The following is a 13,470-nucleotide window of genomic DNA, read 5'->3' on the forward strand; positions in this document are numbered from 1 at the left end:
GGAACCGAGTTTACAGAAGTCATTTCTGTTATCTTGAAAACCCTAGGGGAGTGCAGAGGTGGTTCTAGGGAGTCTGCCCATCTCTCTTCCAAAGAAGTAGACTTAACGGGTGTACACAAATCACACTGAATTATGAATATGTATAGCAAAAGCCACTTCTTAGCACTTAGTCTGCAAGTGTCATGAAAAAGGGATAAGCTGATGCCTCTGAGGGGGGTGCATTCATTCATTCATCCCACAGTTTTAGTTAAGCACTGCCTTCTCCCAGCCACTGTGTTAGATGCTAAGTGTATATCAGTGAATAAATAGACACAGAGCATTTCCTGTGGGAAGATAGTATACCCGGAAACAAGTAAACATTGTGTAATTATTAATTAAGATGAATGATATGATGAAACTGACAGTAGAGTGGGTGGTGTCTGGGATTAAGGGGGAGAGAAGGTCAAGGAGGGGACAGAATTGGGATTGTCATGGAGACCTGGTTGAGGAGGTGACCTTTAACTGAGACCCAAAGGAGAAAAAGGAGGATAGACCAGGTAGAAAGGGCACTTACTTCAGGCAGAGGGAACAATTAAAAGCTGGAATTAATTTTAAAAATAAGGATTTTTAAAAGAACATGTAAATATTTCCCACAGTATTCTTGTGTGTGTGTGTGTGTGTGTGTGTGTGTATGGGTATGTTACTTTTCTGGCTCAAGTTTGAATTTCCTAACCAGGAAAGATTGATTAGAAACAGTATGAGTTAGGGTCTCCTTTCTGCACTATTTTTAAATGAGTAAATATTTATTAGTTGAAATTAGATCTTTTGCCTTGATAATGTCTTGGCTGAGCCTGGGTCCTTCTTGCAAAATCCAAGATTTGTGAAATTAAAACAACTTTAATTTATTCACACACATAAATAATATAAATCAAGATAAAACATTTGACTTAAATAAATGATTAATTTCGATAACAGGATTATAAAGGGAAGTTTAATTCATCAATTTGTTGACAGTGCTTGGCACATAGTGAATGAGCAATAAATGTTTGTTAAGGAAACAAGTCATGCCGGATTAGAAACGTATAATACTCTGTGGTTGAAAGAATCTGATTGACGTTAGAGTTCAGAAGACTTTTTTTAAGCCAAGAGTTTATTTATTAGTTGGCTTAGAAAGGTCTTCTGTATTCCCATTGCAAAAATAATAATTATTTATTTTTAATGGTGTGAATTCGGAAATTATAAATGTTGCTTACGAACTTACGCTTGTTTTTCAAAAATTGAACATCATAGTGTTCTCTTTTGATGTATGCACATATAATAATTGTATTATGCATTCTCTCTATATACGTACTATACACATACATATGTTATACATACTATATATATAAGACAATATATTATTTACCCACAAAAATTCTTTCAATAACAATGTGCTTATATATCTAGGAGAAGTGCGAGAGAATTTAATAGTAATTCATCTTCTTTGACCCTCTTCCTACATATTCCACCAGATTTCTCCTCTTGAATGAAGATTATTTTCAATTATTTTTTCCAAAGACTTATGCCCGTCTTGAGGCAAAACACTATTCTCCTGGTGTTAGGTAACAGAACAATCCAAGATAAGTACATTCTACTGTATTTTTTATTAGCTCTATTATAACGAGGTAAAGGAAATCAATAGCTAAGCACAGTTAGTTTTTGGGCCAAACCATCTGTCTGTAGTGAGTGGGACACAGGAGAGGAAAGACATTACAGCCCTTAGAAGGATGGATGAATAAGGATGAGCAATGATTCCCCTCATCCATCATAAAGGCAGGCCCAGTGGGTACAAGTTTGTGTCCGGGATACGATGAAGAAATGGCATGACTGATTCCTTAATGATTAAATCCTAAAGAGACCAAATTAGATTATTTATGCCTTCATAATCCCTTTTATGCTTTCATAGAGCCTTTTAGTTCTAAATTGAAAAATTAATTAGAATATGGGAACCACTCTTTTGTCATTGACTGGTTTATGTCTTATTTCCCCTTGCAGACATTTGTACCTGAATTTTCCCTGCAATTTCCCTTACAAAATGTCTTTCCCCTTAAGTCTGGAATAAGTGGCTAAATGCAGATAACATCAATTCAGAGATTTAAAAATGTCCAGTTCTTTGAAAGTGCTCAATATTACCATTCATTTTCCATTTTCAAATAGTTCCAGTTTTAGAGAAAGTCTGTAAGTAAAGTTTGGATAATTTATCCAAATATAAATTTTATACAGTCTTTATACAGTCTATCAAAAATTTTGGAAGAAAAAACTTTCTGGAAGTTAGAACATTAGAAAAGATGAGAGCACCATTCACTGATAAAAGGATAATGGACAGTGTCCATTGGTTTGGCTACTTTTCCAAGCAGTTCCTGTTAGATAGATATTAGAGAATTTAAGGTAACAGTCAAAATGGAGCCTTCATTTAGTTTTAGGTTCTTATGATTTATTTGTTGAACTTTATAAAGTTTCCTGGCTGACTTTATGAATAAACTTGTTTTTACTAATACGTATCAACTACATTTTGGATCAGGTTCCCCCTCCACACTGGATCAGAAAGTCATTGAATGGTTTTTTAGTCTTTTTGTCAAACAGTATGTCTCTGATGAGTACTTACCAATGAGAAAGAAAGTGGGGGGAGATTCCAGCCCTCCTGCAATCAACAGTGTGGGGGAGATATGAAGTACTGAGAGAAACCAGAGAATAACATTTGGGGGGATGATAGATTTCGAATTTGAGGATTCAGATTCGGTAATTCATGAGAGACTCTCAAGCCCATGCCACCGCAGTCTGCGAGTTTGCTGAGGCCCCTGTGCTCAAATGTATTGTAAATGGCAAGTGAACCTCAGCAACTGCCAGGAAGCCCACTCATGCCATCTTTGTTGTCTTGTACCCAGCAAGTGTACTTGTAAGTTAGGAAGGGGGAGCTTAAATAGTATAGTTGCACCTCCCTGCTTTATTTGGAGGAACTTATATGCTCTAATGGCATTGGAGAACTCTTTTAATTTGTCTCTTGCAAAATTCAAGGGGCTACTTTTTAAGATCAGGTTCTAGAATAACTCAGTGCTGTTCAAGAGAATTTTCTGCAATGATGGAAATGTTCTAGAATCTGTGTTGTCTGATATGGTAGCCAACAGCAGAATGTAGCTGTTGAGCACTGGAAGTGTGACTAGTGCCCCTGAGGAATTGAATTTTTAATTTCAAGTTATTTTAAAATTAAATAGCCACATGTGTCTAATGGCCACTGTATTGGATACTGCAGTTCTAGATTATGGTTTTACAGTGGTTTTGACTGTAACCGCTATCTTTTGAGGTGGGAATTGTGACCGTAGTGAAGTTTGAGAGAACTCACAGACAAAATAAGACCTGTGTTCGGTATTAAGACAATGTCACAGAAAATGAAAATGAGCCTGTCAGATTGAGGTGGGCACAATGTGGAATCCCTCTTCAGCTGAATGGAACCTGCAGTCTATCATAGCCTTTTGTAGGGACTTGGCTTTGTGCCCACTGACCATTTTAGATCTTCAGAAGCATACAACCATGTGGGCATGTAGCCCGTTTTATTATAGGTACTCAGTCTTTCTGAAGTATCATAAATCATGATGAGTCAGAGCATTCCAGTATATCAAATACTCTGATCCCCGATTTAATCTATTATAGTAACTATCAGAAGACTTTAGGGCTGGAAGAATCTTAGAGATTGTTTCACGCTTCTCCCCTATTGGAGAAGTGAGGAAACAGGTACAGGGGAGTTGCAGAATAGGCCATGGTAAGTGGCAGAGCTAAGATTAGAACCCAAGATTGACTTTGAAACCAGTTCTTTCCCTCTACAATCCCAAAAACAGTTGCGCAAAGACTGGATTTGCCTCTGGGTAGGTGTCAAGCCAAAAGACACTACCAAACCAAAGAGCAGGAGAAGGAAGGATTTATTACCTGCAGCAAGTAAAGAGAACACTGAAGATATTTCCCAAAGTAGTACGTCCCTGAACAGCAAAATTGGGAAAGTTTTAAGCTAAGGGTACATGCATATTTATGAAGGGGCTTGGGCATTGTATGCATATTCATGGAGGAGAATTCAGTGTAAAAGTGGGGCAAAGACTGACAGAGTCCTGGCTCTAGTTGACTGAAATCAATAAAGGTCAGCATGATCATTCCTTAGGTTCCAGTTAGTCGGGTGGTTGAGTGCTTGAGGGAGTTTTGGGTCCTGCAGAATAGCTCAAGAATATGCTTCAGACAGATCTTTATCTTTGAAATAGAACTGGGAGTCTTTACAACTGACTTATTGTCTCCAATATGGTTATTTTCTGGCCTGATCAAGAGCAAGCATTGTGGCCAGACTTAGATCACAAAATGGCTTAGGTCTAAAATGGCTTCTCTTATATCAAGAAAGATATGTCTGGTTCTCTTCCTCTGGGGGTCCCCCACCCTACCTACCTATACCAGTGTTCTTAACCCACAAAGATCAAAGGGCTCAAGTCAGGTTAGTTTGGGCACCAGTCTGCTTTATTTTGATACACTGTATTGGTTGGTAGGAAGAACAATGCTGCTTCCCAACTTCTTCCAAGCAGAGTTGAGCAGAGCTTACCCATTTCATTAATATTCACCAATTGCTACATCCTTAGAGCTCAGACTTGTGTGAAAAGGACACAGAGAATGGATTTGATCCATCTGATGGTACAGACTGATACATATGGAGGGGCACGAATGGGTTCTGAAACAAGTACAGAGCTTCTCAGGGCTGAGAACTGAATATCAGTGGCAAAGGTGGGTGAGAAAGAGCTCAGATAGCATTTCTGTCCATGTCTGACCTGCCTTGAGCACCAAGACAACCATGCCTGCAGAGGTCAGACCTTTTACTGAAATTAAATTTTCTGTTGATGTAGACATTGTTTAACAAACTTCAGCACCAGCAGAACAAAATTATGAGCTCGTGCAGAATGTCTGGTGGAACACAGGCAAATTAATCAGAGACATCTGGCAAGTCGCTGGTATGACTTCCTTTCACTGAGAACGCTTTAACTATCATCTGAAACTATTGTTCTTCTTTGAAAAGGAGAGGTAAAACAAAGACTTGCCATCAGACTTCAGATGTTGACTCTAGTTTTAGGAAGGACAATGAGTCTCATTTGTCACTCCCACCCAGAATAGGAGCAGAATAGGTAAAAGTGGAAAATGCTAGTGAGTAACGCATTTAAACAAGATGTGGAAAAACAGCCAGGAAGAAAGAGTATGTTTGTTATTATTTGTTCTTCCTTTCGAAAGCAGTGCCGAGCATTTGAATGTGCGTTACAGAAATACAGCTCTTTTACTGAGCAGAAGTGTTTTCATGGAATGATAACGATAATAGTAATAACAACATTTATACATCGCTAATGATGTGCCAGGCACCACTCTGAGTGCTTCACAAATATTGGATTATTTAATCCTCACAACAAACGCATGAAATAGATATTATTATCACCATCATAATAGATGTGATTATGTATCATTTTATATATGAAGAAACTGAGGCTTACAGAATTAAATAACTTGCCTAAGGTTACACAGCTTTTAGTATTGGAACCGGGATTCAAAACCAAGAAATCTGCTATCTAAAGTCTGTTCTAAATAAGGACTGACTGTCTAGCACAGGGAACTGTATTCATTATCTTGTAATAACCTATAATGGAAAATAATCTGAAAAAGAATACATATATATAACTGAATCACTTTGCTGTATACCTGAAACTAACACAATATTTAAACCAAGTATACGTCAATAAAAAGTCTGCTGTAACAACTGCAATATCCCACTATACCAAAATGAAAATTAGAGGAGGATTCTTCATATTTTAGTTGGGAAGCCTCGTAAAAAATTAAATAAATAATTAGAAATAGATACGTTTCTAATTTTTTTTCCATATGGTTACAAACAGCTCCCTGCTATTGTTGTTAGGATGTTTGAAATCAGAATGTTTTATAGCAATAACGTGCATTTAGACATCCAGATCAGAGCTGGCTACTCAGGGTTGGGGTGAGAAAACCAAGCTTTTGGGCAACTGCTAGACGTCTGTTGTTTTCTGTGTATTATCTCATGGAGACTTGCCTGGTGAGGTAGGTGTTACTTTAACCTTGGACCAAAGGTGAAACGGAAGCTCAGAGGCGTTCAACAGCTTGCTCAAGGTCCTCTGCTGAACCAGGTTTCCAGTGTGAGTCTGCCTGATGTGAGAAGTGTGTTCTCTACCGTTGTGTGCACGACTCTTAGAGCCAGAGCAGCCTGCAAAGTGAATGGTTCCCCCTTGGGGTTGGTGAGGGGTGTAGAGGGGATAGGCAGTGCTGTTAAACTTCAGAAAAAGGAGGGGTTAGGAGCACGGAGGATTTGAAGAACCTGCCTAGAATTCATTGGCAGCTGCCTTGACACCTCAGAGAAGTGAGATAGATTTTGGCAGATTTTCCAGAGTCTTGGCACCCAGCGCCCGGGACTTCCTGCCCCTGCCTTTTCTTCTTTGTCTCTAGAAGCCAAAGGGCCTGGGCTCTCCTCACTCTGCACCCCACCTAAGCCCTCTCTCAACCTCTCAAATTACCCTCTGCTTGGTTTATAGCCGCCCTCTGTTCCTTCTCACTTTATCCTCACATCTTCCAGTCTGTCAGTTGCTAGGTGTTAGGAAAAATGTGTAATTAAGCCTCAGGAAACACTCAGGACTCAAGGACTAATCGTTGTGAAAATCAAAAATCGAAATGCTGACTCGGAACCACCTTTCCCTTGCCTGGTGGTCGGCGTTCCTGAGTCACAGCATGTTCTGTGATGTGTTTATACTACTGCACAATAACCACAGCCATTTTTGACCCCATAGGCTTGGCTAGAAACATTCCCTTTATGCCTTCAGATGAACACATTCAGTTCAACAAATGTTTATCGAATATTGAATTCTTTAGTTTTGTTTTCTTTCCTTTCTTTTCTGTAGTTCTTTCTGTCTCCTCTCCCCCATTTCTTTCACTTATATGTTTATTTTGTTTGCTCCTAATTTTCCTCCTCTCTCAATTTCCTTTGAATCGTTCCAGGAGTGGTTGTTTGTCATGACAAATTAATTTGAATTAGTAAATTCCAAGCATCAACTTTCGTAGTCTTTTTGGAGTTTACAAATCAAGCTCTGAGAAATATGAAGGAAAGAAAGATCTGTAGCTTCCAGTCTCTTCTCTCCAGATGAGGTGAGAAAAAGGGAGGTAAAAAGGGATAGCTCTTGGAACCAGAAACTCAGGGAAACCCAGGTGTGTTTGTTTTCTATTGTTGGATAACAAGTTACCACAAACTTAGCAGCTTGAAACAATGCATATTTGTTATCTCGGCATTTCTGTGGGTCAGGAGCGTGGGTGAGGCTATTTAGGTCATCTGCTCAGGGTTTCAGCAGGCTGCAGTCAAGGTGTCAACCGGCTGTGTTCCTTTCTAGAGCTTTCTAGTGGAAGAGGTCCTCCTGTAAGCTCAAGTGATTGTTGGCAGAATTCAGTTCCTTGTGGTGGTAGGACTGAGGGCCCCATTTTCTTGCTGGCTGTCAGCCAGGGGCTGCTCTCAGCTCCTAGAGGTTTGCCCAGAGTTCCCTGTCATATGTCCCCCTCATATGACAAGGGCCCTCTCACAACATGGCTGCTTACTGCTTCAGGGCCAGCTGGAGAATCTCTTTAGTGTTGACTAAGATGAAGTCTTATATAACATACGTTGGGTGACCCTCCCATCACAGTTGCTATATTGTGTTGTCAAGGAGCAAGTCCCAGGTTCCATCTCCACTCAGGGAGAGGGGATTATATAAGAGCTTGACACCAGATGGGTAGAGACAGTGGGGCCATCTTAGACTTCTGCACACCATACCGGCCCCTTTGCGTCTCTGGTATGAGATTCTCTGACTAAGAATCTGGCCATGCTAGATATGTAAAGCCATATATAAAAAGCCCAGAGTCTTGTACATGCATATTCATAGGAGGGAAAGCCCTTCCTTTTTCATGCTACAATATGAATGAATCTTGATGACTTTATGCTAAGTGAAATAAGTCAGACTCAAATTATTCCACTTTATATTAGGTACCTAGAGCAATCAAATTTCTAGACACATCAAGTAGAATGGAAGTTTCCAGGGGCTGGGAGGAGCAGGGAATGGGGAGTTATTGTTTAATGGGTACAGAGTTTTAGTTTGGGAAGATTAGAAAAGTTCTGGAGATGGGTGGTGGCGATAGGTGCAAAATAATGGGAATATACTTAATGCCACTGAGCTGTGCACTTAACAGTAGTTAAGATGGTACAGTTTGTGTTGTGCATTTTACCACAATTGAAAAAAAAAGTCCTGGGGCTGATTTGACAGCATACCTCTAAGTGCCAGGCTGTTTCAAGTTCCATATAGGATGCTGGAAGGAGGTAGAGTGATGATTTTCTCTTTTCTTATTTTTTTTTTCTCTTATTGGTTATCTTGTAAAGGAGAATAAGATACAGCAAAGTCTTGTGACAAACGAACATCAATTGATTATTGTTCATTAATCAGCCATTAATTACTTAATAGTAATTAATTGATTGCTTGTTGAGCCTTCAATGGAGGCTTGTTCCCAGTGCTGTGGGAAAATAGAGGGAATGAACAACTTCAAACTCCCTTGTGTTTTCTTGTTTACAGCTGTAATTCTTAAGCTTAAGTGCACATTGTAATCACCAGGGAAGTATTAAAAAATATTGATGTCCTGGTACGACCTCGAGGGAGTCTGATTAAATTGGTTTGAGGTAAGGGCCCTGGGTATCAGGATTTACAGAAGGTCCCTTGATGATTCTAATGTGCAGTGACAATTGAGAACCATTTTTTTTATAGGAACAGGCTTCCCTGCAGCTGACTCTAGAAATATTCAGTTTGACACTCTAAGAGCAATGCTCATTACAGGCATCTAAGAGAACTATTTACCATTTCTACCTAATTACCATGCAGCGCAATGATGATTATGCATATCACTGAGTGTGTCAGACTAACTTCCTTATATGTTTTGGTTTTCAACATTTCATTATTAAGCTCTGTTCTTTGATGCTCCCGGAAATTGGATCATCTGCACACATTTGAGAAAGGGAGAGAGAAATGTTTGCTGTAAGCATGAAGTAACAGTAAACATGATTCAATTACAACTGTACTTAATTATGTGGGCAATAGGGTAAGAGAGTTGACAGGACAAAGTCATGCTCATTTTCTGATTATTCATGGAATGACCTCATCTTTTCATGCTGGTTTCTCAAATTATAAACGTGTGCATTTATTAGCTATTTTTTTCTTGCTGGTTTATTACTCAAAAAATTTGGGGGAAAAGTAAATAGATGTTTATCTTGCTTATTTTCTGTGCCTGTTTAGTGGATGATGGACATTTCCCACCTCCACTCTCGTCTCTGTACCCAGGATTTTTAAACTAGGAGAAAGAACTTGAATGTCCTTTAGTATTAATTTTGTTGAGTCCCTATTTTGTGCCAGGTGCAATTCTGATTTTAGGTAAGAGGATGAAGAAAGTGTTGTCACCCTTGAAGATCTCGGTCTCTTTGGGGAAATTAAAATGTATTGCAGTCTTGTGTGATTGATATTCTAAGAGATGGGTGTACAAAGGACGGAGGGAGCATCCTGTGCTTGGTGGGATCAGGGACACCTCCATAGATGAGCCGACGTTGAGCTGGGTTTTGAGGAGATATGGATGGCTGGGAGACCAAGCGGCCTGACACATCTGGGGACCTGCAAGCAGTTCAGTGGGCCTGGGGTACCCTGAGCACAGGGAGGCTGGCCAGGCGGGGGACCTGGATTGTCAGGAGTTTTACTCACATTGTGAAGGAGTCTCCCTTAATAAATAGTGACGGTTCGCAAGTATGGAGTTTTTAGAGCTATTTTAACTCGAAGATTTTAAAGTTGCTGGTAATTTGCTGACATATAATAGTACAGCTATTCCTTCTGTAATATATTTTATGTGCTAGGCCATGTTCTTAGTGCTCAGTATTGTTAACTAACTTAATTCTCATAGAAATCCTATGACCTGTGGACTGTGTTTATTGTCATTTTACAGCTGAGAAAACTTGAGATTAAGTGACTTGCCCAGAGTTCCACCGTTCGTAAGTGGCAGAATTAGGAATCATTCCAGCTTTAGATTTTGGGCCCTCGACAAATATGCCTTCTAATATACTTCCTATTTGTATATATAATTAAGTTATGATATGCCACGCAAGTAAAGTTGCCTCGGCCTTTGTGCTCACAAGAAATTCTTGACAGATAAGAAAGTAGGTGGAAGCCCCTGGTCCCTGCTTGGCACTGAACCTTGTGCAAAGAAGTTTGCAAGACACATGCTTTGTCTGACCTGACAAAAACAGTGAGAACACAGGCTTCTAGTAAACAGTTCCAGAGAAGGAAGATTGAGGGCCCAGCTTAACAAGAACTGTCAGTGGACTTTGACAAATTAAACTTCCTGAAGCAACTTAGAGGACAGGAATTTATTGCTTCAAAGAATATTGATTATGTAAGTAGGGGGTGTAAAAGGATTATGGCACACTGCCACTGATGTACATACATTCGAGATCCAACCCTATTGGAGGAACTTTGAACTAAGCAGAGAGTCTTGGCAGTGCCTCTTTCTTTCTTTGTGGTTTCTAGAACTTTTCATACCCTTCCCCACAAAAAGCATACCATAACCACTACTATTGCCAACTACTACTATCACTGCCATTTATTAGGCATATATTAGCACCTTATCTGAGTTAATGTGCACAGTATCCTTATGATGCAGGTATGATTACTCAGCTCTATTCACAAAGAAGAAATCTGAGGTTCAGAAAGGTTAAGATCACACAGCTAGGAAGTGGCAGAGCTGGGATTTGAACCTAGGATCTTCTGCCTCCAAAGCTATGTACACATTTTATTTATTAAATGAATTTTTTATTGACGTGAACAAATCATAAAGTGAACACGCCCATGTAACCACCAAACAGATCAGGAAATCAGAAGCCCCTTCTGCTCCCTTCCAATCCCTATCCATTATCTACTTTTAAGGTAGCCACTATCTGCACTAGTATTATCATAGATTACTATGCCTATTTTTGAACTTTATGTTAGTGGAATTATAGAGTATGGACTCTACAGACTCTGGCTCCTTTAGTTTATATAGTGAGAGTCATTTATGATATTGTGTGTAGCGATGGTTCATTCATTATCGTTGCTCTATAGTGTTTGTTGTGACTATGCTACAACTTCTCAGTTCTACTGTTGATGGACATTTGGTTGATTCTGGTGTTTAGCAATTTTGAATAATGCTGCCATGAATATTTTTGCACTTTTGATTTATATATGATTTATGATAGGTATATAACTAGGAATGGAATTGCTGGGTGGTACATTTTATGTAAGTTCACATTTTTGTTTTATAAATTTATTTGTTTTTTACTTATTTATTTTTGGGTGCATGGGGTCTTCGTTGCTGCACATGGGCTTTCTCTAGTTGAGGCGAGTGGGGGTTACTCTTTGTTGCAGTGAGCGGGCTTCTCATTGCGGTGGCTTCTCTTGTTGTGGAGCATGGCCTCTATGCACGTGGGCCTCAGTAGTTGCGGCACGTGACCTCAGTAGTTGTGGCTCGTGGGCTCTAGAGCACAGGCTCAATAGTTGGGGCACATGGGCTTAGTTGCTCCACGGCATGTGGGATCTTCCCAGACCAGGGATTGAACCCATGTCCCCTGCATTGGCAGGCGGATTCCCAACCACTGTGCCACCAGGGAAGTCCCTAAGTTCACATTTAATATAGATTGCCAAATAGTTTTCCAAAATGGCTGGACAAATATATACCCCCCACCAACAGTATATGAGTATTGCTACTCTCCATCCTCATCAGCATTTAGCACTGTCAGTCTTTTTCATTTTAGCCATTCTGGTGGGTATGTTTATGTTGTGGTATCTCACTGTGGTTTTGACTTTCTTTTCCTTGATAATTAACAAGGTGAACACTTTTTAATTTATGTGTTTTCCATTGATGTCTGCTTTCCCTCTGTATCTCTGTAGTACAACCGTTGTCATAAATCAAGTATCTATATATGTTTAAGTGGGTTTTAGTTCTTTCTATTCAGGTCCAAAGGTCTTTTTTGTGCCTCCTTGTGCCAAGAGTATAGTCTCTCAATTATTTTGATTAATAATAATTTTTTTTTGGCCACGCCGTGCAGCTTGTGGGATCTTAGTTCCCCAACCAGGGATTGAACCCAGGCTCTCGGCAGTGAAAGCGCAGAGTCCTAACCACTGGACCGCCGGGGAATTCCCAATCATAATTCTTGATATCCATTACCTTAAGTCTTCTAGTTTTGTTATTGTTCTTCAATGTTGTGATGGCTATTCTTGGGCCTTCTTATGATTGTAAGAATTTTAGAATTAGCTTGTCAATTTTCATAAAAAATTTTTTAGAATGTCGATTGAGATTTCATTGAATCTGATCAATTTGAATAGAATTGACATCATTAAAAAATTGTCTTCTCATTCAGGACTCTGCTATATGCCTCCATTTATTTAGCTATTCTTTCATTTCTCTTAATATTTTGTAATATTGTTTGTAGAGGTTTTACACATTTTTGTTATATATAATCTTATATAGTTGATCTTTTTAAAATGATGTCATTTAAAAATTAGCATTTTCACTTTGATACTGAGATATAGAAATACGATTGAGTTTGTTTACTGACCTTGAATCCAGTGAGATTATTGAAATCACCTATTAATTTTGATGGTTTTACCCGTCCATTCTTTTGAGTTTTCAATTTACATAACCATGTCTTTTGGAAAGAATGACAATTTTACTTCTTCTTTTACTGTGTTTATATCTTTCATATATTTTTTCCCTTTCGTTTCTTTTTTTCTCAATTTATTAAGTTTGCTCAGACTTTTTATTCAGGGTGGAACTGAAGTGTCCCATTTCTGATATCTGGAGGAAAGCTATCAATATTTCACATGTGATATGATACTTTCTGTTTTTGTTTTGTTTTATAGATTTTTTATCAGATTAAGGAAATTCCCTTTTATTTCTAATTTACTAAGTGTTTTTTTTTTAAATTTAAAACTCATATACAGGTGTTTAATTTTATCAAATACTTTTTCCTCATACAATAAGATTTTGCTATGTATTTTTTCCCTTATTCTTTTCATGTGGTTAATTACATTAATTTTCAATCTGGTCTAGACTTGTTTGTTTTTGACTTTTGTACCTATCTTCATTAGGAATATTAACCTTTAATTTGTCTTTGTTGTAATATGGGTTTTTGTTACTAGGCTATTCTGACACTCTAAAATAAGTTGGGAAAAATTTCTTTTTTCTATTTTCTGGAAAAGATTATGTAAGATTAATAATTTTTATCCTTGGGCTTCCCTGGTGGCGCAGTGGTTGAGAGGCTGCCTGCCGATGCAGGGGACATGGGTTCATGCCCCGGTCGGGGAGGATCCCACATGCCGCAGAGCGGCTGGGCCC

At 38.8% G+C, this 13,470-nt stretch overlaps 1 protein-coding gene across 2 annotated transcripts in view; it reads left to right on the forward strand.

Moving 5' to 3' along the window:
• PRKG2 (protein kinase cGMP-dependent 2) overlaps positions 1–13,470 on the forward strand; it is an 83,524-nt gene that overhangs the window by 693 nt on the left and 69,361 nt on the right. The window lies entirely within an intron of this gene.

The sequence above is a fragment of the Lagenorhynchus albirostris genome, chromosome 4 (assembly GCF_949774975.1).
Source record: "Lagenorhynchus albirostris chromosome 4, mLagAlb1.1, whole genome shotgun sequence".
Classification (NCBI taxonomy): domain Eukaryota; kingdom Metazoa; phylum Chordata; class Mammalia; order Artiodactyla; family Delphinidae; genus Lagenorhynchus; species Lagenorhynchus albirostris.